At 38.5% G+C, this 25,398-nt stretch overlaps 1 protein-coding gene across 6 annotated transcripts in view; it reads right to left on the reverse strand.

Annotated features, from left to right (window-relative positions):
- The window catches only part of lpp (LIM domain containing preferred translocation partner in lipoma), a 273,915-nt gene that overhangs the window by 169,656 nt on the left and 78,861 nt on the right, over window positions 1-25,398 (reverse strand). Inside the window, exon 1 of one of the 6 annotated variants that reach the window (XM_028443776.1) lies at window positions 1,969-2,093. The exons of the other annotated variants lie outside the window; for them this stretch is intronic. The gene's annotated coding sequence lies outside the window, so the exon portion shown is untranslated. Of the gene's footprint in view, window positions 1-1,968; window positions 2,094-25,398 lie in introns of those variants that run through there. 6 annotated transcript variants of the gene reach the window in all.

Consider the following 25,398-nt stretch of genomic DNA (forward strand, 5'->3'; position numbering starts at 1 on the left):
GGGTGTAGTGACCTAAGGTCATTGATCCCCACCGCTGTACGACTGTACAATAAAACAGTCTGGGGCATTGTACTAAATATGTAAAAATATCTCCTTGTATATAATCTGTATCCTTTACACCTTTTATATTATTTTTTATATTAATATTATTTTAATTATATTTCATTTTATATATAGCTTCTGTTATTTTATTGCTTATTTATCTTCATTGCACTAGTTTTCGGGAGTTTATTGGGGATTTTCTGTGTGTTGTCTTCTTTTGTCTTTTTTACTGTACTTTATCTGATGTGAGCTGCCATGACAGTGGATCAATAAAACTATCTATCTATCTATCTATCTATCTATCTATCTATCTATCTATCTACTGTATCTATCTATCTACCATTAGTTTCTTCAGATGATCTCTCAATGTAAAATACAGTAATTACACTAGCACAAAGCATTTTTCAATATTTATAAGGCCAAGCTAACGTGGCTTAGTTTCTTCAAATAGTTGAAATGGAAAAGCTTTCTATTATTTGTCATGACATTTAATTTAGTCGCAAGGGTTAATTTTGATACCATAAAATTGTAATAACAGTCGTAATCGAGTGCATATTTATAATGATGTTTTCACAGTTTACCAGGAAATATAACAATCTGTAGTTTGATTAATTGTTGTATTTGTGTCCATTAAAAAAGGATGGCATGGTTGGTCTTTTTTAGCAGAGGTTTGTCGTAATGTAAATTAAAACTTCATGCATTTTAAATGTAGATTTGAAGGTTTTGTGTTGATTGTTAAATAAAAAATATTCTCTGACCAAATCTTATGTTTTCTCTCTTTGTGTTATTATAGAATTAAAGCAACTTTTTCCAAATGAATGTACGTTGTAACGAAAAAACTACAGATCGTTTACAAAAACCGAATGGATACTATGAAATTTAAGGGTACATTTCTCACTAGAAATGTCATCAAAAAATTTCTAAAGCCACAATCTATCTTGAAATAAGGCAATTTGCTATTAAAATATACATGTCCACCATGTTTTTCATTGCCTGCGGGTGTAACACGGACCCTCAGGGTCGAAAATAAACACCAAAGGGGTCCTGACCGATGGTCAATATGTGACGAGTTGAGGATGAGACTGTGTTGCTAAAATGTGTGATGCACTCGTGGCGCTCAGGCTTCTCAGCACTAGTGATAAGTCTCCACGAATCGATACTGGAAGTGCTGCTGCTCATGTCTGTGTAAAGGATCAGCCAATCACTTCACTGGCTCTGCCTTATGTTCTTTGATTGACAGACCAAAGTCATTCTGCTGAAAAACGAAATTATGAAATAAAAAGGCCATTGTGGAAAAGGACATTTTGAAATAAAAGGCCGTTGTGGAATACGACATTAAGAAATAAAAAGGCCAATGTGGAAATAGATATTTAAGATAATAACAATACCTCATTTAACAATTTAATGGTCATATTATATATTTGTCTGTTATTTATCAAAATGGTATTTATTTCGAAATGTTGTTTTTATTCATTTAATTATGACTCTTTTGGGCTTCCATAGCAGACAGCCTACTGTGTAAATGCACATCTGATATCAATGCTGGTTCAAAGAAAATGCTCCTATTAGTTATACAAGTTATTTTTGTCCTTGTTCTATTCTTTGTCTGTAGTAATGATTTTGTTTTGCTTCTATTTGTTTTAGATATGTTGATTTGCTGTTGCACTTTACACTGCAAAGATGTGGGTCATATGGAAGTACACTTCAAGATGTGCAGCCGTGCCCAATGCCTACCTACCCTTACTGAACCTATTCCAGTCACTCCTTCTCCTTCCCAACCTGCTTCAACAGCTGTACCTGCACCAGTTCCCCCCACTCTTTCACCTAAAGTATGATCTAAAATGGTCAAATATCCTCATAGTCGCCTCTTATTATTCAGAATAAATGTCCCTACACATATCCAAAAGAAACACACAACACCATCACCTTCAGGAGGAACCTGGAAGACTACGCTCCTCTCATCATCAATATTGACCTGGTGGAGAAAGTATCGTCCTTCAGGTTCCTGGGTGTTCACATCCAGGAGGAGCTCTCCTGGGCCACCATCAGAGCCATCCTCTCTAACCCCTCCCACCCTGCTCCCCTTAGAAGGAGATACAGATCAATCAAAGCTCCACCTCCAGAATGACAGCTTGTATCCCTGGGCCATGAGAACCCTGAAAAAAAAAAATGACTCAAACTACATGTGCAATAATCCACATCAAAGTGTAATACACTGAGCCATAGTTATTTATCTCCTAACTGGTCACTTTACATTTTTAAATTGTGTGTATGGTAATGTATATAGTTTGCTGAGTAGTTTTTTAGTATTATATATTTATATGTCTTTCCTTTTCCAGTATTTTATTTAAGTGTGTGTTTTATGTCATTCTTGGAGAACACCTTAATGTTGTACATATATAACAATAAAAGCTTTTATTCTAAAAGGGAGTTTTTTCTCCACTGTAGCTGATGCTTATTTATGTGGAATTGTTTTTTCTTAATTTTATATTTTGTTATGAGCACTATAATGTGACTTTTTCTTTTAGTTGGCTTTGTATAAATAAAGTTGAATTGAAATTCAATTAAATAAAGACACAAGACAGATGTCTTCCTTAAGTTTCATTGTGTTTACAGCCCATTGTATTTGTTTAATATTGTTTTGTGTTGATCTTACATAACTTAATTTAAAACTTATTGATTAAAATATTGATTTTGTCAACCACTTATTTGTGTCTTTAGTTAGCAAATTATTATCCACATTACTAGCTTATAACTTAAACAATACTGGTATGATATTTCTTTGGAACAAAATTGTAGAAGGATTTTTGTAACATTTACTGTTAATGCTCGCCAAGGTAAGTTTTAGTGGTTCAAATGTAAATGTATTTGTATCTGGCATTGTATACTTCATAGGTTAATGCCTATGAAGTATGCCTATTCACAACTGTAACAAAATGTACATTTTAGTATATTTTACTGATGTCGTTAATATGAAATTTATGATATATATAGCAATAACTATATTCCTTGAGGTCTAATTTGTAGTGTAATGTTAATGCAGATGTGCATAAATTATGAGCACATGAGACAACATCCTAGTAAAATGTTAAAATTGCAATAATTTTTTTTTTTTTTTAAATAACAGAATACGTTAAACATTAACAAAAAAATTTGTTTAACGTAAACCCACGTCTTGAACGTTTTGATATTGTTTCATAAAACAATTAGCTCTGGCTCTGGACTGTAAGAATTACTTTAATCACAAAAAATTATATATATATATAATGATACTACACATAACTGTGATATAGTTATCATAAAATGGACTTAATAAAATATTTTACCTTCATGTGTTGTACTTCAAATTTTGAGGGATTCACAATGCTGTGAATCGTTAAACATTGAATTTATGCTACATTCATCTCCTTTTTAAGGTTAAAACAAAGAGATTGTGATAGGAGTGCAGTAAATGTACACGCAGAAGTGCAACCTATTCAGCTTTTGAACTCAGTGTGAGGGCGCTCGCGCACCATCTATATCTATTTCACTGCACAGCTCGGCTCCAATCAAAGTGGCGAACTAGAGTCACGTGTGCGGCCAGAGCCAATCACTTGCTGAAGACCTGGAGTAGCACCAGACCTGCGCGCTGGCAAACAAGTGAAAGAGAGGAAGATAGTTTAAGGCTCTTTCACAAGTTTTGTGCTTCTGTGGACTTCTCTTTTGAGGAAACGTACTTTTTTGACTGTTCCTTATTTGGTTTCAAAACTTTTATTTTCATGTTTGTTTGACCGTTCACTGTTTAGACTGAATGGACGAGACCCAAAAGTCAAGACGGGACCCGGAAGTTATTGACGGGCGATATCTGCGGCTGTGTTCAAAGCTAATGGAGAAAAATGCACATTTCTCCGCAGATACGGCATTATAAACGCTGATATTTTCACCACGTGCTATAAAACCAAATGCGCACCTTAGATGTACATGCTAAACTCACACCGAGCCGTTTCGAGAGAGAGTTGCAAGAACAGAAGTTCCCAGTAGTTTCAAATAGTTCCCTCGGGTCCGTTTTTTTTCCCTCTACACACGCATTTCAACAACCTGTGATGGAGTATGTGCATTCGCACGGCTGATGCGCGTGCGTGTGTGTGACAAAGTACCCACGGAGGAGATATAGAGAGTCCCACACGGCAACCACAGGTAGCGAGTCACACACACACACACACACACACACACACACACACACACACACACACACACACACACACACACACACACACACACACACACACACACACACACACACACGCGCGCACACACACACACACACACACACGCGCGCACACACACACACACACACACACACACACACACACACACACACACACACACACACTCACTCACTCACTAGGTATTAATAATAAAAATATACTAAATGAGTATAAAAACACTAAACAATAAACAAAAAGTACACAAAAGGACAACAGAAATGCACAACAATATACAAAAACACTCCAAAAACACACAAAATGACTCCAAAAAACATATATTACAGAAAAATACACCAAACAACAAAAATAGGAAAATGACTCATAATACACAAAACTAAATATTTATCCAAAAAAATACACAAAATGACAACAGAAATGTACAAAACTACACTAAAAAGATACAAAAATACACAAAATGACTACAGAATCACACTACAATGGCAACAAAGAATGCACAAAAAGACAACAGAAAGATATAAGAATAAACATAATGACTCCAAAAAACATACATCACAGAAAAACACACTAAAAAAAATATATTAAAATAGGTAACAAAAAACAAACACATTTATCATGTGCATGTCCCATAGAATAAATCCAGGGAAATTGCACACGCTATTTTCCTTTGCACCCGCAAATATACCCCTTTATAACACTACAGAGTACCGAGTATGTACACTGCAGTGATGTGCCGTCAGGGTAGGCAAGGTAGGCAGTGCCTACCCAAGGGTGAATTGATATTTTGATTATTTGTTTTTATTCTGATATAATTATAAATTATTTATTTTTCCATTTCCAATAGCCAACAGTACCTATAAGTTTGAAAGTGTCAGCATTTTGTGCGTTTCATAGCCCAACAGCGCTATTTCTTGGAACGGCTGCCGTCTCACTCTGCTGTAAGGCAGTAGGAGGCCACGCCCCCTCCCAAAAGCACACGGCTGCTCTGTCTCTGTTTTCATAGCGTGTTTTTACCAGTTAGCGCATGCGCAGTCAGTTCCCCAAGATGACAACCATTTAAGCATAACGCGGTTACGTCCAAAGGCAGCATAGAGAGCTGCCTTTGGACGTAACCGCGTTATGCTTAATGCTATACGTAAGTTCACAGTACATTAGTGAATTGATCCCATGTGACCGCTGCTGCTACGTTTTCTCTCGCTCTAGTTAGTGAGCGGGATAACAGCTTTTAAAAGATGGGAGACCAACACCTGAGTTACCAGACCTTCACCAAAGGTAAGGTCAGAAAATGTTCAATACTTTCACAGTGAATGGTACAAAAGGAAGGATTGGCTTTGTGGATGCACCTCACTGAGGCTGTTCCGAGTTATTGTCATTTTCTCAGTGTTTCTGTGTTTCCAACACAAAAAATGGATGCGCTGCCATGTCTTGTTGGAAGAGTATGGAGGCTATATTGAATAATTGTTTATGTTTCTTTAATAGTGTTTTACGATGTTGATTTTGTTAGATGCAAGTGAGTCGATGTGATCATGGACCAGTACAGGAGACACCAGAGAGCGTGTCAAATAAGACCACCCACTACCCTAGAGATTAAAATTCAGGGTCCAGCAATGCCAATGCCCAAGCAGTGGCAGAAATACATTGAAAATCCACAAAACAAGACCAACCTGTGTGACTTCCTGTCAAAAACGTGGTGTCACATGGCACAAGAGAAGCTGCAGGTCGGCCAGCAAAAAAGTCCTTGCTGGTGGTTTCAGAGATGGTCAGAAGGAAGGTGATCAGGGGACATTGTGAAGAACTACCACCACGAGGAAGCAGACGGAAGGGTTCTGCATGATTCCAAGAGGGTCATTATCTAATCCCCGGACACAAATATAGCTGTAATTTGTGCTGCACAGTATAACAGTCTTAACTGCCGTGGACTGTAGTTCTGTACTGGGGTTAAGGATTAAAGGTGTGCCAAAATATTGATAGAATAATGTATCACAAGGTTTCGTCTAGCGCAAATGATTAGGATCGTTATCAGGCTTCTGCAGAGCTGGATGAGGAGTTGATCATTTCAATCAGGTGTGTTGGAAGAGGGAAACATCTGCTGGATAGTGGCCCTCGAGGACCGGAATTGGACACCCCTGGTCTAGCAGTACGTTATCGAATCACTGGCACCAAATATCAATATTTATTTATTTTTATTCCCTTATTATACAAGTTGAGTATAGGGCCCTATAAAATTCATGTTAATGGAATCACAGAAGCAATCAAAAGGACAGAATCGGCATGAAATGCGTCACCATGAGGCAAGAAACGTTTTTTTTTATGGGGAAATGTTTGCGGGGGAGCGCTCATTAGGTGCACCGCCCTACCCCCTCCCATCCTGGCCGCTTCAAACAGCACCTAAACCACCCGAAACACCAGCTCAACTGCCAAAAAACTATGCAAATCATCATTGACTCCTTAATACAGAGCCAACCAGTGCCTGCCTCATCAGAGCTACAGAAGATCTTAAAAGTTTGCTTGTTGTTTGTTGTGAATGAAACCATCAATGCCAGGGTAATACACTGACTGAAATGTTTGTTTTTTTTTATATGAAGTGAAATTTTCCAATTTTCTTAAAACAAGTTAATTGTGCTTGTTAAGCAGCACTAATATGCGTCCATGTTTACAGAGAAGTTGATAATACTGTACTAGCTATGAAATTAGTATTTTCTGCCTTAATTTTGTTTTTCTTGATTTAAAGTGAATTTGGACAATCATAAAAAAATATTTTGGAGAAGCATTAAACATAACACAAGGATATTGGACTAGTTGTGGTCAGTGGGTGTTAAGAAGAGCCACTGTGCAGTAGAGACTTTGTTTACTTGGCTGTCATTCATGTGAAATTGATTGACAATGTCTTGTAATTCCTGTGAAATGGATTCAGTGCAGTCAATAAATTCTGAATTTCTTTAGTGACACATATCGTAATGTATCGTGGATGAATTTTTCCGCAATATATCGATTATCATAGAATCGCTGTACCATGATAATATTGTTATCTTGGGGAAAAATAATATAACAATATATAGTTTCGCTAGGTACCTGGCAATACCCAGACAAGCTGAGATACATCCCCTATGCACAGTGTGGCTGCCGAGTTGGGTCCCCGCCTCTAAGATGCATTTCCAGCATTCCATGCACTGACCGAGTGCAAATCCAACAGTTCATTGTATGACATCTGCAAGACTTCAACACATTCTGTGCAAGTGAGCTGCACCAGAACAGTTTGTCTCAGCAGGGCAAAGACATGACAATGAGTGAGGACACATCTCTGCATGTCAAACGTGTGTGCAGTGTCTACACAAAGAACACAAAGCAAATGATGTGAAGTACTGGTTTTTCAGTCAGAGAGGACAGAAGAATGAGGGATTGCCCCCAACGTCAGACAGCCTTCTTCAGCACCTAAAGCTTGCAAAGGGCCAATTATTGTATGGAGGAAAGCACTGAATGCCAGACAGAACTCACCAACACCTGAGGAATATGGCTGGAGGCTCTCAGATGGTGCTCTGCAAACTGTGCTGATGACAAAAGAGCCAGCACCACATGGACTGATAATGTCAAGTGCATTGGCCGTGCGGGCGCGCTCCCGGTTTAACGCATACCCGCACATCCACACAATCACAAGAGTTGAAAATATTGAACTCCTGCGACTGTTTCGCATGACAAAAGCCAATCAGAGTCTTTGTTGATGATGACGTCAGGCTGTCAACACAAACACGGGTCTGTTCACCCATTCAACCATGGAGAAGAAGCTGTGTGTGACCACCTGGAGATGTATGACAAAGTCTTTATAACCGGGACCGGACTAGGAAGGATTTGGCGTGGAAGAGAATCGGCGAGGAGGTGGAGCAGGTAAACGTTATCTCTGTAGTTTTCATCTTTGAAAATTGGCACTGAGCTAGGATAGAAATTGCCGCTAATCACACCTGCTTTTTTCACTGGTGGTTTATGTTTGTGAGAGGAGAAAAAGGAACGCAGCGCAGCACTTCAGCAGGCAGAGTGAAACTCACCGAGTTGGATGTGTCGCTTGTGGGAGGGGCTTCGCTTCAGATGTGCGAATGAAGCGAAGGGGGACATTTCTTTATCCTGCGGACCCTGAGGTACGTTTTGTACAGAAGACGCATTCAGTGTGAACGCAGCATAAAACTTATGGCATGCCACTGCAAAAAGTCAACCTGCCGTCGAACTGATCGTTCCTGTTGGACAAATGAACTTCTATGCACTGAGGTGTGTACTTGCATGGCTGATGGAATCTACCAGAACCCAAACACCAGGCTACAGGACCCAACAAATGGTCACAATGTGGATGAAGATGATGATGATGACCATGACTGAAAGAAGCAGACATGTCTTGCTTGATGGGAGGCCTCCACACAGGCGCAAGGGGGACTTGCCCGGGCAGCTTGCTGCCTTGATGCGACAAATGACCTACCAGAGGGCAGGGGGCAATGTGGGGTCAATCCGTGAGGGGAGATGACCAAAAACCCCCTGCCCACAACAGATGGGGAAGGAGCCAGCCAGTGTTGTGCAGCAGGAAAGAACCACGCTGAAAACTCTCATTATAGCTGTTTCCTATTGGTTGAGAAGAAGAAGGCCATTGTCCAATCATAATGTCCACATATAGCGGGAATTTTGTTTTCAAGTGACAGGTAAACAGAGACGGAGAAAGAGAGGGTGAGTTGAGAGATTTGAGATAATAGTGATTATTACTGTGATTTGACTGTTTAGTTAGTGTGCAGTGAGTGAGATTAGAGTGTAGTGTAGTGTCAAATATATTTGTTTATTGTTTTATATCAACACAATGAGGCACAAATAACTTGCCTTTCCCTGTATTTATGATTCATATTTTTTTGTAAATAGTTGTACAAAATCACTTGAGACATTGCTTCCATTTCACTGTAAATAGCTATACATAACTGTGTTTTATGATTCATCTGTATATAAGTTTTTGAGATATTTAGTTTAGATTTGCTATACAAGCAATAAAAATGATTCGTTAAAAATGTTTATGACTTTTATAGTAAAAAAAACGAACTTTTTCCCACTCAAATTTTAGTTTTCATAGTGGTTTTAGATCCAATGTGTTAATAAAGTATGCCGTATCAAAGAAAATACTTCACAGTCATATTTGGGAGGTTCTCCTGAAAAAAATTATACCAAACATGCAAGGTTTATGGATTTCCTTATATGAAATATAAAGGTAAAATCAAACACAATCAAAAAACAGCAAAAACATCTTAGGCCCCAGAGGGTTAACTACTTAAGCTGTAACATTTTAATATTACCTGACCTAAACTATTTCATTAATTAATCCAAAGTGTTCTGAGTGGACGGTGAATCCATTCTCCGTCTCTTGGCCCTGTGAATGAAGTTTATAAATCCAAGAGCGAGACACTCCTCGAAACTGGATGTCAGCCAATCGAAGATCTTTCAACAAACACGTGTGCTTCGTGAGCTTTTTGTCTTTACTATTGGCTGCTAGACTGAAGTCAGGAGCATTCACAGACCATCTGTAGTAAAAGTGTAATAACGGACATCCAAGCAGAAGTCTCCATCGTGGCGTTAGACACAACAGTTGCACAGCAAATGAAGCAGAAAAAGGCAGACTGAGGTGGAAAAGAAAGTTTAAAGGCACAAATATACTCGGGTGGAACAGACCACTTTGAGTCCTCATGGATCCCGGTCACTAAGGAGGGTCTGCTTCACACACATACTGGTGTCAGAGGGAGAGTAATAACAGATGGGATAAAATGTGTGTAAACAAAAGAGAAGCATATTCAAGGTGAATTAATTTTGCAGTCTGGATGCGGAGTGATGGTTTTCACTCTGCGCTGAGCGACAGGCAGTTGGGATTAGTGCAGCCACCTCTGTGAGCTCTCTGGCGGGGAGGAGTTGACGAGAGCAGCTGCTGCTCAGGACAATAACTACTGAGTGATACGTGCATTCATGTCTATAAAACACCAGAAAAATCTCCAATAACACAAGATAAAGTCTATACATTTTTCAATAGTGTCTATTGAGAAAAAAGTTGCTCAGAGCTTTAAAAAAAACCGGTATGGGAGTTTCAGTTTCAAAACGGAGCGGAGAGAGGAGTCTACCAACTGCAGCTTTAAGAATCCAGGTTAAGAGTTTATATTTAATGAATTTCCTTTATTGTTAGCCTCGTGTTAAATAATTATGAGCAAACTCATTTAGCAACTTTGTATTATTATTTGACAATCCTTACTGCATTTAAGGGGGAAAAAAACTGCCATGTGACCTTTTGACCTAGAGTGACCAGAAGTAGGTTAACTATTTTTTTTTGTTTAATATGTTGTGCTAGCACTCACTTAGAAATACATATTGGTACCAAAATAATAAAATTTGGTTGATTATTGACAAAGATATGAAGAATTATGTTACCCCTACCCCACAATTTAAATGGCTGTCTGTGTCACTCACCCACGTCTATAGAATGGCTTCTCGCACAAAACTTATACACAATTTGAGACTACATACCACATGGTAGGGGGTCTAGTCAACCACCTTGTCAAGTCAAACCTTGGATGAAGTGAGTGTTGAATGAAAAAAAAAAAATGATGGGTCCATGCTCCTGGACTAATTTAGTTACGAAGCAGTGAGTGAGAAGAGGAAAAAAAAAGTACAAAAGTAGATGTTGCATAAGTTTCTTGTGGTTTCAAAATTTAAACAGCAGTTTACAGTTAAAATTGGTGTTATTTAGTCAATTTATCATTGAGAACTGAAGCATCAATGATCAGACACTAACACCTGTCAGCATTTTAAAAAGATGATACAGCAACTCACAATTTCAATCATTGATAATTTATGAGACTTGTGTGTGTTCTGATGAATAGTTTCTTGGAACTCAGCACTAAATCTTAATTTCAATTGAAGGGAGGGAGCAGCTCAGCTGTGCTGTGTTAAATTGGAAGCTGCTGCTGCATGTCACATCCAACACTGCAGCCGCTCCTTCTATGGAGGTGAGCATTGCATACAGGAGGTGTGTGCATTGCTCACCTAACATTAAAGTGATACTGTTCATAGATTTTAATTATGTGCAATAATTTAAAAAGGTTGTAAATCTAGTGCATGTGAACTTTAGCATGTCATAGTCACCTTTATTCATAGTAAACAAATATTCAACAACAAAATTGTGGCTATTGAAAATGCTGAGTGGCTTGTAACTCGCCAACTAGCCACAGTGGCCGGTGTGCAATAAGTTCACGTCAAGCTTTGCCCCCAGGAGTGTCAAACTCATTTAAGTTCAGGGGCCACATATGATATGGGCCCTGTATATTTTCAAGTGGGCGAAACAAGAAAATACAAGAATAAAAAAATAATCAATATTTTGCCCTTGTTGGCCCTTATACACATAAAGAATGCATATAAATGAAATACAGCAATCAAGAATAAAGTAGTAAGATACTATTTCCAATTAAATTACAATTGAAGCTTTTAGAAAAAAAAAAGTAATAGCAACTTGTTGAATAATGAGTTAAAAAAAATAAATAAATAACAAGCCCCAGCATATCTTAGGGGATTCACTGAATTTGTAATTTTGGAGAAAGAGACCTATCTGGAACTAAATAATGACCATTCATTATATCTTCTAGTGGGAGAACAGCCCCTTCAGTGTTACTAAGAACAAGGGGTGTGTCATCTAAGGGACCTCCCAATTCAGGGTGCTATGATTCAATTAATCGACGATTATCACAATATTAACAATTATGACAATGTGTTATGCATCTTTTTTTTTTCTTTTCCTTTGTAGATATTTATACTTTAAAAAAAGGTATGTGTCGGTATCCATTCATTTAAATAACCAAACAAATGTACCACTATTATCTTTATATCAAATCCCGAAAATCCAAGAGTAATCATATTACAAAAGAAAAAAATATATATATAAAAATAACTGGAACGTTAGCTAGTTCAGGTAATTCAATCTGATCTAACACAAAAGCTTATACTGTGAAAATAAACAGAGACTTAAAACCTCAATGAACTGCAAAACTAAAACAAACTAAACATTTTGCTGTGCAAAATCAAAGCACCTTTAAAACATCAAACCTACAACATCAGTTCTCATAACACTTGAACATTTGGGTTTTTAAATAAAAGGTGGATGGATAAAAGAACACAATTAATTATTAAATCGGACATATGTTAAATCCACTTTTTTAGCCCTTTAATACATTTTGTTGTATATTTAGAGTGTTTAGAAGTACAGAAAAATTCAAATTAGTCTCTTCAGGTGCTCCGTTGATATCTTCATATTCTGTTTTGGTCATATTTTCCATCTGTTTCAATTATTTGATTCTCTATTACGTTTTTTGAACAATAACGTCACAGTATTTGCAGCGGAACTACCAAATTAGGACATCGACTCCAGGCCCAACACTTTGAGCAATCCGCCATTTTTATTTCTCGCTTTTATTTTGTAGTACAAGCTCAAGGATGCCGAAGTTACGAGAGGATAAGTCAAAATGTTCGGTTGTTGGATGTAGTAACCAACACGCTTCATTACACCGTCTCCCAGCATCAGAACCTTTTTGAAAATGTATTTTTCACGAAAATGTACCCACATCTGTGGGTAAGGTCATTTTTGTGTGCGCGAAGCACTTCAAGGATGACTGCTTCATCAACCTCCGCCAGTATAAAGAAGGATTTGCCGAAAGACTTTGTCTGATTGAGGGTTCAATTCCTTCTATCTTTGGAGACGACGAACAGAACACTTCGGTAAGCTGTAAATAATGCTAAAAAGTGTGATGATAAGACGTCCCTGTCATTGTTTTGTTAGCATTAGCAGTTGCACCGTCTTCAGACTTCATATGTTAGCGCTGTGTGCTCGTTTTAGATTCTTGGTGATATGGCCTACGTGATTTAATTTAAGTCTAAAGTTTTCATTAGTCATTTCATTTTGCAGTTTTTGTCTCTGAAAAGACTGTATTAAAATGCATTTTGTGACGTTAGCTTGGCGCTAGCGTTAGCTCGGTGCTTGTGTTAGCTCACTTGTTAGGGTTCTGCAGGTTCATCATCTTCATTTTCATCTCGATCCACCGGGTCCGACTCTGGCTCGAACATGTACAGTAAGTCTTCCGTTGCCGACATTTTGTAAATAACGCGTGAATAAAAAGTTTCTGCGCCGCTACATAATCGTATCTCTTCTATCAAACTACAAAAATGGTCGAACAGGGTGGAGTTGAACAGGGTGTCACCTCTGTACCCTGAAGAGGGGGCGGGGTATGAAGTGTCTCATTTGCATTTAAAAAGACCGCACCAAAACGAGTTGCTCTCAGAAGCACATCAGAAAAGGGGTAGAAAAGGGGCCTGTGGAGCTATAATAATGAGAAATTCAGACCCAAGCATTGCAGTTCTGCTTTATATAGACCACAACTGTATGATTTATGTGTAAAAATGAAGGATTTAAAAGCATGATATGTCTCCTATAAATCATGCCAGGGAATGTAAGTGGAGAGACAAATGTGCAGCTACTGATAGTCATTGCTGTCTTCACTTCCAAAATATTGTGGAAGTAAAGGAGCTGTCATTATGCTTCCAATTAAGTCTGCACCGCTGTGCATTTACACAGTGGTCCGTGTTTTAAGATGGGTCGGGTGGGTGGTCGACATCGAAGATCAACATCTGGTCATTTGATCTACAGAAATTTGCGGAACACATTTCGTGCTGACATTTCGGAGATTTTTGGAGACCCGCCATTGTGCTACTGCAGACTTAATCCAGACCTAATCTACCATAAGAACAACTGAATATAACAAACAGATAAACAAACGCAAAAACTTCTAGACAAATAACAGGTGTACTACAGAAACAAACAGTATCTGTATATGTGAAGAAGAAGGAATACTACTTTAGAAATTGAATTAATAAAATCCTGCAAGAATTGGGATTTATAGACATCTTGAGACATGTCCATAAACATGACCAGGAATTTTACTTTTTTGCGAGGCGAAATATTCATTCCTGAATCGATTTTGTTTACATTTAACAGAGATCTCCATAAAATTTGGAGTGCATAAAAAAAAAGGATAAGGACTAAAGAACCATCAGACCTGCAGGAACAACTAAAAAACTAGAGAAACTCCATGTTATAGATAATAATTACGGAATTCAGTTCTTGAGAAAATTACATGTATAATGCAAGAAATAAACATCATTCTTAGCAAGGAAACTGAAAAGAAGCTGAGGTTTCTGAAACAATTATATTATAAAGCAGGACCTGAAGCAAGCAAAATTCTTGCATAGAAAATTAGGCAACAACAAGCAGAAAATACATCTCCCCTCTATTGGTAAAATCAGGCCAATAGTAATTTAAGGAAAATTGCATGATTTTGGAAAAAATTTGATTTGTTTCAACAATTTGTGCTGTGATATTTACACAATGATTCGTCATTTTTACTTTCTCTTGCAGGACGGTTGGATGCCCCAAAAGGCTGGATTTGGCCCCAGGTACTCGAGTTTGACAAAAGCTTTGGTAAAAACTAAAATAACAATAGTTTTAATAATGATCGAAATCCATCAACCAAATTTATTTGCAAAATTAACACTTTTTAGACATGTATGACAGAATGAATAAAAATGAAAGGGTGTAATCCTACTGCTGTCTGACAAATAATGATGAGGCCATTTAAAGCAGTGTAACACAGCATTCACAAAGAAGAGAAGGAGTCACTTTGAAGTGGGACATCTTTGCTTTTTGATTCCATATCAACAAATCAAAAGTGTGTTGTGCAAGTCGAAATGCATAAAAAAAAGTTATTTCAAAATGACTTCAGAACAGAGACGGATTTGGAAAATGTTGTAAACCTGATGTAAGCATCAATACATGTTTTGTTCTTTGTGTTTTTGTACCTGTCAAAAGGGAAATCATATCAGTTTTAAGATGATGGAACACAAATCCAGAAGATAATAAAAAGATAATGTTTCGTTTATTGGTCTTTCCTTTAGGGAAGTAAGAGCTTATGAATTGAGTCATCTCTGAGCATATTTGACAGAACTAATCATTGCTGTCATTTTAAACTTTACGTCTCATACAGTTACAGTAATTAGTACACATTGGAGACTAAAAAACATCATCACATTACAAAAACCATTTGAAATATTTGAACTATTTATACACCGCTTTCCCACACTTTTTCCTTTTGTTTGTGTTTGTTGTGCTGTGTTCTGATATATTTTGCTGTTTATTATCCACCTCCTGACAGATACAGGGTTTACTTTCATTCTCTGGAGCACAGCAGAAAAAGCCCACGCACAATCTTCTTTTAATATCTGCTCAAATCCCTGCTCCTCCTGCCGTCTGAATGCTTCTTACTAATTTTCTTTTCTGCGTCTTCTCTCTCTTCAGCTATTCAGACGAGGCGCTGGTATATCACACCCACCTGTCCTTTCAATGTAAATGCTTTTGATTTTTTAATAACTAACAAAAATAAAAGATGTATTAAAAGGGAAGGGTGGAAAAAGGACAACAAAATAATCTCAGCATGTGTATTTCAGATTCCATGTGCAACATCTTTTCTGTTTCAGTTTGCAACAGTGTTCTTTGATGACAGCAAATAATTCTCAGTAGGATGTTGGGGAAGTGCCTTTAAGTTTGTATTTAAACTCTTTGCGTTGATGCTTTGAATAAGCTTGCTGCAAAAAAGGATTTAGATGACATTTTGACCAAGGCCTAAACCCCTATTGCACAAATGAATTTGGGATATAATTGAGGCTATGGTCCATTGACTTCATGAGACATTAAAAAAACCACAATAACTGAATAAAACAGGAATAGCCTAGTTTTCCTAGTGATTCAACAGTGATTTACATTCTGTTCAGATTAATACACATAAAAAAAATAAAATAATACTAATAATCTAATAATAATAATAATAATAATAATAATAATTGACTGTTTAATTGCATTTCCTGAAGAAATGCAAGTGAGAATGCATAAGCTGACATGCACTTCTGAATGCTGCATCAAGGATTGCAGAAGGTTTGGCAGGGACAGGCCAGGAGCCTCATTTAAAACTATTGTGTACACCCAAAACAGGGGCTGAAAACTGTGCATGACACTTACTACGCAAAGTTCTTGTTATATGAAAATAAATGTGCCCTCCAGTAAGCTAACGCTGACCCTGGCGCACTGACATTTTGGAGATGTGGAGAAATGACTGTGCCGATGGGGAAGTGGGGAATTGAAGCCAATTTCATCTCATACATTTAATGTGCTTGGGGGTTGGGGTCGGTGGCGGGATGCGCTGGGTGCTCGGCTCTTTGGGGGCTTTCTCGGATGTGTGCGTGGGGGGCGGTGGCTGCTTCTTGGCCTGGGATCTCGGGGGCATCTGGGGGACTCCTTGCCCCCCACTCTTTCTGCTGGCCTGGCTGCATCTGCGGGCCCGGGGTGGCTCCTGGGTTTGCAGTAGCGGTTTTTGCACATACACAGGTCTACAATGCACTGGCACGCCTTGAGATGTGGGATAAAACTCATACTGGGCTTAACTTTAGACACATTGATCCCAAATACCAGCTTTAGGTATTACCACTCACTCAATCCCTCTGTCCACAGCCACCACCATTATAGCTACGCTTCACACTTGTCACCAGACTGGCTTGATTACACAACATAATAAGCACAATATGATCTACAACTTCACATCTCACTCTCACTGTAAAATAATCTATTCTTCCCCACCCTTTCTATTTCCTGCCTTGAGTCTCTCCTCTCTGCTCCCTTCCCCCTCCCCCTCCCCTGCTTTTTTATATCCTCCCTATAATAAAATGGCTGGTGATGGTCACAATTAAGCAATAAAATAAATTTATTTCATTGCAATAACAAAACATACATTGTTGTCTCATAATGATTGCACTTCTTGTAGTGTTGAAATTTGACAAATTTGACAAATTAGCCTAACTGCCCTAGATGGCATTACTCTGGCACGAAGCACAACTGTTAGAAACCTTGGGGTTCTATTTGTTTATTTATCCTTCAACTCTCACATAAAACAAACTTCAAGAACTGCCTTCTTTCATCTCCGTAACATTGCTAAAATCAGATCAATCCTGTCTCAGGGCGACGCTGAAAAGCTAGTCCATGCTTTTGTTACCTCTCGACTGGATTATTGTAATTCTCTTTTAGTAGGCTGCCCAAGCAAGTCGCTTAAGACACTTCAGCTGGTTCAAAATGCTGCAGCACGTGTACTGACTAAAACTAGGAGAAAAGATCACATTACTCCTGTATTAGCCTCTCTGCATTGGCTTCCCATAAAATATAGAATAGAATTCAAGATTCTTCTTCTCACTTATAAAGCCCTAAATGGACAGGCACCAGTCTATCTCAAGGAGCTTGTAGTGACATACAATCCCCCCAGAACACTATGCTCTCAAAATGCTGGCCTACTCGTTGTTCCATTTGTCTCTAGAAGTAGTATAGGAGGAAGAGCTTTCAGTTATCAGGCCCCACTTCTCTGGAACCATCTACCAACCACGGTTCGGGGGGCAGACACCCTCTCTACCTTTAAGGTTAGGCTCAAAACATTCCTCTTTGGTAAAGCTTTTAGTTATGAACCAGCTCATAGCTCATAGTTAAGATGCAATAGGCATAGACTGCCGGGGGGGTCTGGCATGCTCGGTTGGAGAGGGCGTTAAGAGAGACGTCATTTAGGTTAGAGAGGGACCGGAGAGGGTCCCAATCCTCTCTCGAACACTCCCTCTATGTCTGCTTCTTCCCTTGTGTGTTTGCTCCTGTACTCCTTCTGGCTTTTGTCTTGCAGGTCCGTGGGATCCTCAGTGTGGAGTTACAGAGTCTCAACAACGCTGTCTCCACCCTTTCCTCTGCACACACCCAACACAGCATAACGTGGATGGCTGTTCATCATAGGAATGGGATCCACACAAGGTTCCTGCTGCTTAACAGAAGGTTTTCCTTGCTGCCATGATGAATTCATGTTGGGTGTGGGATACATATGTATGTGTATATACGTATATATGCATATGTGTGTATCCATAAAATGAAGAGTCCGTCCTTAAGACTGCTCTACTGTAAAGTGCCTTGAGATACCATTGGTTATGATTTGGCGCTATACAAATAAAAGACTGATTGATGATTGATTGAGCTCATTTTGCCAGCAGAAACACGAACAGCTAATCAGCTAACAAACGGGCGGAACCAACGTGCGGAAACAGTAACAGGCAAACAGCCAATTATTGAGCAGCTGTGGAGTCCAGTTGCCATGTTGGTGTGTTTTCAAGTAAGTAGCGTGTAGTGAGTTTAGACTGTGCAGCGAGAAGCAGGGAGGAGAGTAGAGGCAGTCGCTATGTTGCGGAAAGTAGCACTGGTAGTATCGTCGTGTAGAATTTCTGGTATAGTAGGAACCGTTACAATTTGGCACCACGGGGTACCGTGTGTATTGTTCAACTATCGATTTAAATAAACAATAATATTCAATATTAACAACTATGGTTAATAACCAGTTCACTTTCTTTACTGGCCAAAAGCTAGCATGATTGTTAGCATCATTAAGGATAATTTTGTGTTCAGGTAACAAAAGATCTCCCTGAACATTGCTTGGTTTTCTCCAATTATTTTGATTTCTTCCAGCAGTCAAAAAACTGCTTACCGGAATTTCAAGATTGCTCATAATAAAGTGACTGTGAAAGGCCTAGCTTTAACATGTACAATATGAAGCACCTTATATGCTTATATTTGTATAATACAAAGTTTGTTCCAAAAAATGAATAGTGTTTCACCCGATTTAGTAATACATTTCCAGCAACTATTCTTTTTAGGTTTGCAAGAAAACAAGAACTAGACAATTAGCCCACCTCTGTATCCCATTTTAAACTTTATCCCATTAGTGGAGTTCAGTTATGACTACAAAGCTTTTGGTTCACTAACCATCAATCAAAACACCACTTCTTAAAGACACAGCACAGATGTACAGTAGATGGGGAGGCACTTCGGCCGGCAGGTTTTTCTCATATGGAATATGAAGGCCGTGAGAAAAGGTTTAGCACTCTTCGTTTGTGACGCAATGTACGAGGGGCATGCATCCATGTGGATCAAAACGCTTTAAAAATTAAAGTTTCCCATCAGCAGTAGGTTGTTGCTAAGTCTTCCCCAGTGTTGGACCTGCTCAGCTTCAGCGGGTCGGTTGAATGGTTGAACAGGTTAATGCAACATTACACAAACTAGCCCCTATGCCCGGCGCTTCAATGTTTGGAGCCTGGATATAGCCAAGAGTTCAAGTGGTCATTATGGATCCTGAAATGTTTTGCACATGAGGGTACATATTTGAAGGTGGTGGAAGTCAGACACCATTCCATGTGTTGACATATTAATAAAAGCAAAAAGCTGTTTTGGACCTCTTACATGTGATGAAAATTTAAACAGCCTAAAGTGCAACAGTAGTGTTAGGGCATCAGAAGGCTGGGCAAGTCAAACATCATGTTCTGAAACATAGCCACTGAAAACACACCTGCAGAATATGACAAGATCATCTTGAAGCCAATGCAGGAGTGTACAACAAGATTTACAAATGCAGATTGATAATTTCTGTTGATTCTGTTGTTTATGTTGATTATATTTGTCAGACCAAAATTATGAATAAACTGTAGGGTTATTGAACAATCTCTTGCACTTATTTTTTTATTTTGTGAGAATTTATTTTATTCCATAAAAAATACCCAATAGAATCATATTTTATCATTGTATGTTTCCTGTCTATACCACAATGAATTTAACAGTTTTTTAAAGCTTTAATGGACCCTAAGTTCCACTACTTTGAATAAATGTCTTTAGCCTACATGTAAAGCTTTTCTCTTTTTATTTATTCTTATGAAACATTTAAGTTGTGAATTAAGAGGACTACAACATGTTTGTAAGATCCCAACACAGTATGAGGTCTGAGTAAGTCCCTGTGTAGATGTCAGCAGAGTTAGGCTTTAAAACACAGTAGTGATCCTTAACAGAAAGTCGGAATATTTTAAACTCAAGACAATACTGACAAAGAAGCCAGTTTAAGAATATTATCTCACCAGACATGTGTATAACTGGAACATTACTCTATCTTGGATTCAGGTTTTTAAAAATGCCTTTTGTTTTTTTTTTTTTGTTTTTTTTTTTTTTTTTTTTTGGGGGGGGGGGAGGAAAGTATTTCTTTATAAGCTGTTTAAAGACCAAAATATGTGAAAAGTGAAAATATTTTTTTAATTTCATTATTAACTCACTCAGTGCCTTTGACAAGATAACTCGTCATTTACGTTTTTTCACAGGGATTACTAGAAAACACCCTGGCGGAGGTCCCTCATCAATATCTAAGCTGTGGGGTGTTGTAGTGACCAACTGTGCCCTGAAGATGGCAGCAGTACACTTTTAGATGATAGATTAGCCACTGATGCTACACAGAACATGTGTGGACATGAGTAGATTATTGATAATGTTGAGATGGTGAGATAAAACCATCAACTCACCGGGCCAAACGGGTCATCCCTGCGTGTCGGGAGGAGGGGTGGGGGGGGTGGGGGGGGTACAAAATACCCCCAGCCAGTGAGCCAGATAGCAAAATAATAGGTGACATGTAGGAGGTAGCAGCGCACCTTTGGATGAGGGATCATTCGTGCTCAGCAGAGCTCAGAGAGAGAGGAGGGAAGGCGTTTACAATACAAAAATGGCGCTACGTACGAGAGTTGACGTTCCCAGCAGCGCACACTCGCCCAGAGCATGTGTGGAACTCATGGATAGTGTGGCGATGGTGAGATAAAACGATAAAAAAAAAACGGGGAACGCAGTGACACTCTACATGTCCGGGAGGAAGAGGAAGTTGCGTGTGTGCAGACTGACAGGAGGGAAACTTGGAGGAATGGCAAAATACAGTAAGAAATCCATTCAACTCTGACCCATAGCAAAATAATAATAGTTTTGCCATCAAAAGCCTGGTCTCAGTGTTTTTTTGTTTTGTTTTTTTTATATAAGGAAACAATGTTCAGATGTTAGAGTAGTCGCTAAAGCAAAAAAAAAAATCTTTAAAGTCACTGACAGGATTTTTTTTTTAGAAAAATACTTTTTTCTCAGCTTTTTGCTCTGAAACTGAAGATTTGTGTTAAACTTGCTTTATTCAACGGCTGATTACAAAAGAACGAAACGAGCCAGAAACAATTTTTCAGAATCAGGTGTCAGATTTCAGATATTCTGTGGGTCTTTAAAATCAGTCAAAATGCTCAAAAATGGCTGGCACCGAGGGGGGTAGAAAAACTGAAAATGTCTGGCACTGAATGAGTTAAGTACCATACAAAGTATTCACCCAAACATATTTAATTTGCTATCTTTCTCGAAGGAAGCACCTCACTATCTATTCAAAGCTTTGAAAACATCACAATTTAGAGGAAATTTCAAAAGATGCACTTCAGAAATATTTAGGAATGCAGTACAGAACTAATATGGCAAACAGCAGCTAATCAAAATATCTACTAATTCACCAATTCATCAACTTTAACTGTTTTATCCTGTACAGGGTCACAGAGGTCTATTTCTATTGTTCATCATTTTTTTCCTGCCTATCCTAGCACACACTGGGCAAAAGGCAGGCTACACCTTGGACAAAACACTATGGATTGCGGATTATCCTACTTGCCACAGTAAAGTCACAGAAAAACCTCTTAGTTTCCAGATATTTCACCGTAAGATTACACTCTTGTTCCCTCGCTATATGTGAGCTCAAAACTTTCACTGTAAACCATGAGTTCGGAGAAAGTTGATTAACATTTTTGTAAAAACATAAAATGCTGTCAAAGAGGAGGAGAAAAGACATACTGTACATGCAGGATGAACTCCTTAGTAACACATCAGTGAGAAACAAGAACTTCCACATTGAAGCCTAACTGATGTCTTCACACTTCAACAAAAGAGACCCGAATTAGCTGTGTTTAAAGCAAAGGTTTTCTGAAGTCTGGATCCATTATACTGAAGCCGCTACACCTGTAATACCAAACACAATTCAACACCTCTGTTTCAGTCACCTGCTGTAAGTCACTGCTCATGTTAACACTGATCACTTGATGGAAACTGGTCAAGACAACGAGGTGCTAGAGAGCTAGCAGGCAAAAATCACCTTTTTCTGTTGTGTCAAAGCGACTCCTCTCAATGCTTGGGAAGGGTCTTGACCACAACTTGTCGGGGTTATGCTGGAGGACACTAACTTCAGTTTAACATGGGCAGCAAATGATTCTCAGGCAAGAGAAAAAAGTGTAGTTATGAATAAAGGCAATTACTCTCCTTTATCAAATTTGTCTCAACAGAATGCCACTTAGAAAAGCAGATTGCATTTCACAATAATCAATCACTCCACAAATTAAGCATTAAATTCCCTCGACCTGGTTCAGGATCATTTGTTAAACTAACAAATTGGGCAAGATCAGTTTGTCTGAGGAGTTATAAGTCAGTGCAGTGTAAAAACCTCTCGTAATCAGTGGAAATACAACAAGAGTTAATGATAAACATGGCAAATAGCGATTTGTTTTCCCCATTAGCTATTGTGAAACACTCAACCACAGGATAATCATTACAAATGAGATTTGGAGCTGTGACGACTGCAAAGACAAAGACCCCACCCTCAACAACTACACAAGCATTAGCACCCAAAGCTCAGAGGAAGGCTCTTGGCTCTCATGGGAAGTTAACTCTTGAGTAGAAAACAGGAGGGAACAGATAGAGAAAACATTACACACTGTTCTTCAAAACGAAAAAGTGCTAGCAAACAACCCTCACTTTACCAAATACAATGAATACATGTATTCATGGATGAACATTGGACACAATCAAATTCACTTTGGGAAAAATACTAAAAGGTTGCATGTTATGAAAATGAGGACAACATTACTGTAATAAAAAAAAAGCTTCAAAGCAACAAAGAAATGTAAACAAAAAAAACACACACACACCTAAGCATAATGATAATCTAAACATGTGGATGAATACCTAAATCATAGGCCAACTACAAATTAGAAGTGTCTTCTACCAGCTTGGAGTATGAATGGAATGCAACCCTGAAGTTACGCGCATGGGCAAAAGAGGTCCTGATGTACTCGCAATGTTTACGTAAGTAAATATAAAATGAATGCCGGACAGATAACTTCCAAAGACACTTCATTCATAGCGACCCACAAAGTTGAAAGGCCCCTCGTGGAGTGACACGTGTGCAGCTGACTGAAAAATCCACACTTAGAGTGCACCGCTACAATGGCCACAACCTCAACTTTAAAGGAAAAAAATAGCGTCCTATATGCCAGAAAATACAGTACCTAATTCGGTACCCATCCTTACTCATATGTTCGGATATTTTTTTTATTGATCGGTGATCGGCCCAGAAATCCTGATCGGTTTAAGCCTAGTAAAAATTTGATATCAATATCTACCAATATGTTACATTATTAAACTGATAGCAGAATCAATAAATACCAACTGAAAACAATATGACACAAAATTACTCAAAGCAACAACAAACAGCATCTGACAACAAATACAATTTATTTTCGATGGTATTTTAGATCAGTTCCATATTAAAAAACTCGTGTTTGGATCTTGAAATCTCAGGGTTGCTATATTTCATCAGTTCAAACCTTTCAGTGCTGGCTTTCTTTGAAAATCATTCTCTTTAATTCTTTATTTTTTCTTGATGTCAGAGCATTTGTGAAGTTTAGTTAAGTTTTGCTAATTATCCTAACCTGTTTTCAGAAGGAAAGATAAGAGAATGTTAGCGTGGTTGAAGCAATCACTGAAAGCACACACTATTTGAACATGCTTTTTACACTCAACAATGTCAAAATTAAGAAGTCGGGTTTTACAATGCAACAATTTTAAACTTCTTAAAAAGAATGTGCAAGACTGTTTTATTATTATCATTTTTGAATAGCCTTTGTGCACTTAACATGAGTTGTTGGCCTTTGCTCCCAAATGACAGCTGCACAACTTTTTCAGTAAATATGTGCTTCTTGACTTTAATGCTGAGTGACAGCCTGTATTGGCTTGGGATGTATCAAATAGAATTGAATGGCTTGCATGACTGGTATATGTGTGTCTTGATACAGCAAGTGGTAAAGATGCAACATCTCTGGAGTTTTATCTTATCTCTGTCTCAAGAGGTTTTCTGACTGACAGCTGTGAATATGTCACAACACATCCTTAACCATCTCACAAATAACTCTGCACTCAAAAGTATATTTCAAGAAAACAAAAACATGTTTGCATCAACAGTAAACAAAGAACACAATCGAGAAATCAAAAGTGGGATGATATAGGGTCAACTGAGCTGAAGATGTAAAATATGGTTCCAGAAAAACCTTTCCATTTTTACACCACTAAATAGCGCAACCCAAATGTGTCCTGGGGCCTGTGGATAGGTTTCAGGTTAAATGTTCACATGTTGGAATTAGTTTGGATCTGTTGTTTTATTTCTTTTCTTGTTGAGATTTGGTTATGCTGGGGTTGCACAGAGCCATCAAATCTGCATTATTCGTGACACTCGCAACAAAGCTCAACTTTACTGAAGATGGGTTGTATCAGTGCGTAGTATTCGTGGAGAAGCTTTTGAGATGTCAAAAAATCATCCACGAATGCTACGAATGTGACCATCTTCGTGGAGTGCGTAGCACCCGTGTCGCCTCGTGCTGATCTGTTTTGGCATGCAACAGATCTTAAATGCATTCTGATTGTATCCTCACTTCATTTCTCTAACCCTCTCACCATATAATCCCTTTCTATGGGCTCTATTCTCCCATGCGCAAAAGCCCATGGGAGAATATATTTTTGGCTGCGCGCTATTCTCCCCCTGTATTTAAGTCAGTTGCTGCATGCCTTCATGCCAGTTACGCACTGTGGGTGGAGCGGCCCTAATATGTGGGTGTTCCCATTCAAATCTGGCTTCACGCTCTTTCTCCGGTGTGCGTAAGTCCTTTTTGTCTTATGCACTTCTAAGCCTGGAATAAGTGCAGCGCCCCGAAAAGGTGAGATTCTGGTTGTTAAAAATCCCTAAATATTGTTGTGTGCCCCGACTTCATTGGGTGTTTCATACGCTTAACACAATACACCCTCTGCCGAGGTTGGCCCACCACAGGCTGATCA

This window comes from Gouania willdenowi, chromosome 4, assembly GCF_900634775.1.
Source record: "Gouania willdenowi chromosome 4, fGouWil2.1, whole genome shotgun sequence".
NCBI lineage: Eukaryota > Metazoa > Chordata > Actinopteri > Blenniiformes > Gobiesocidae > Gouania > Gouania willdenowi.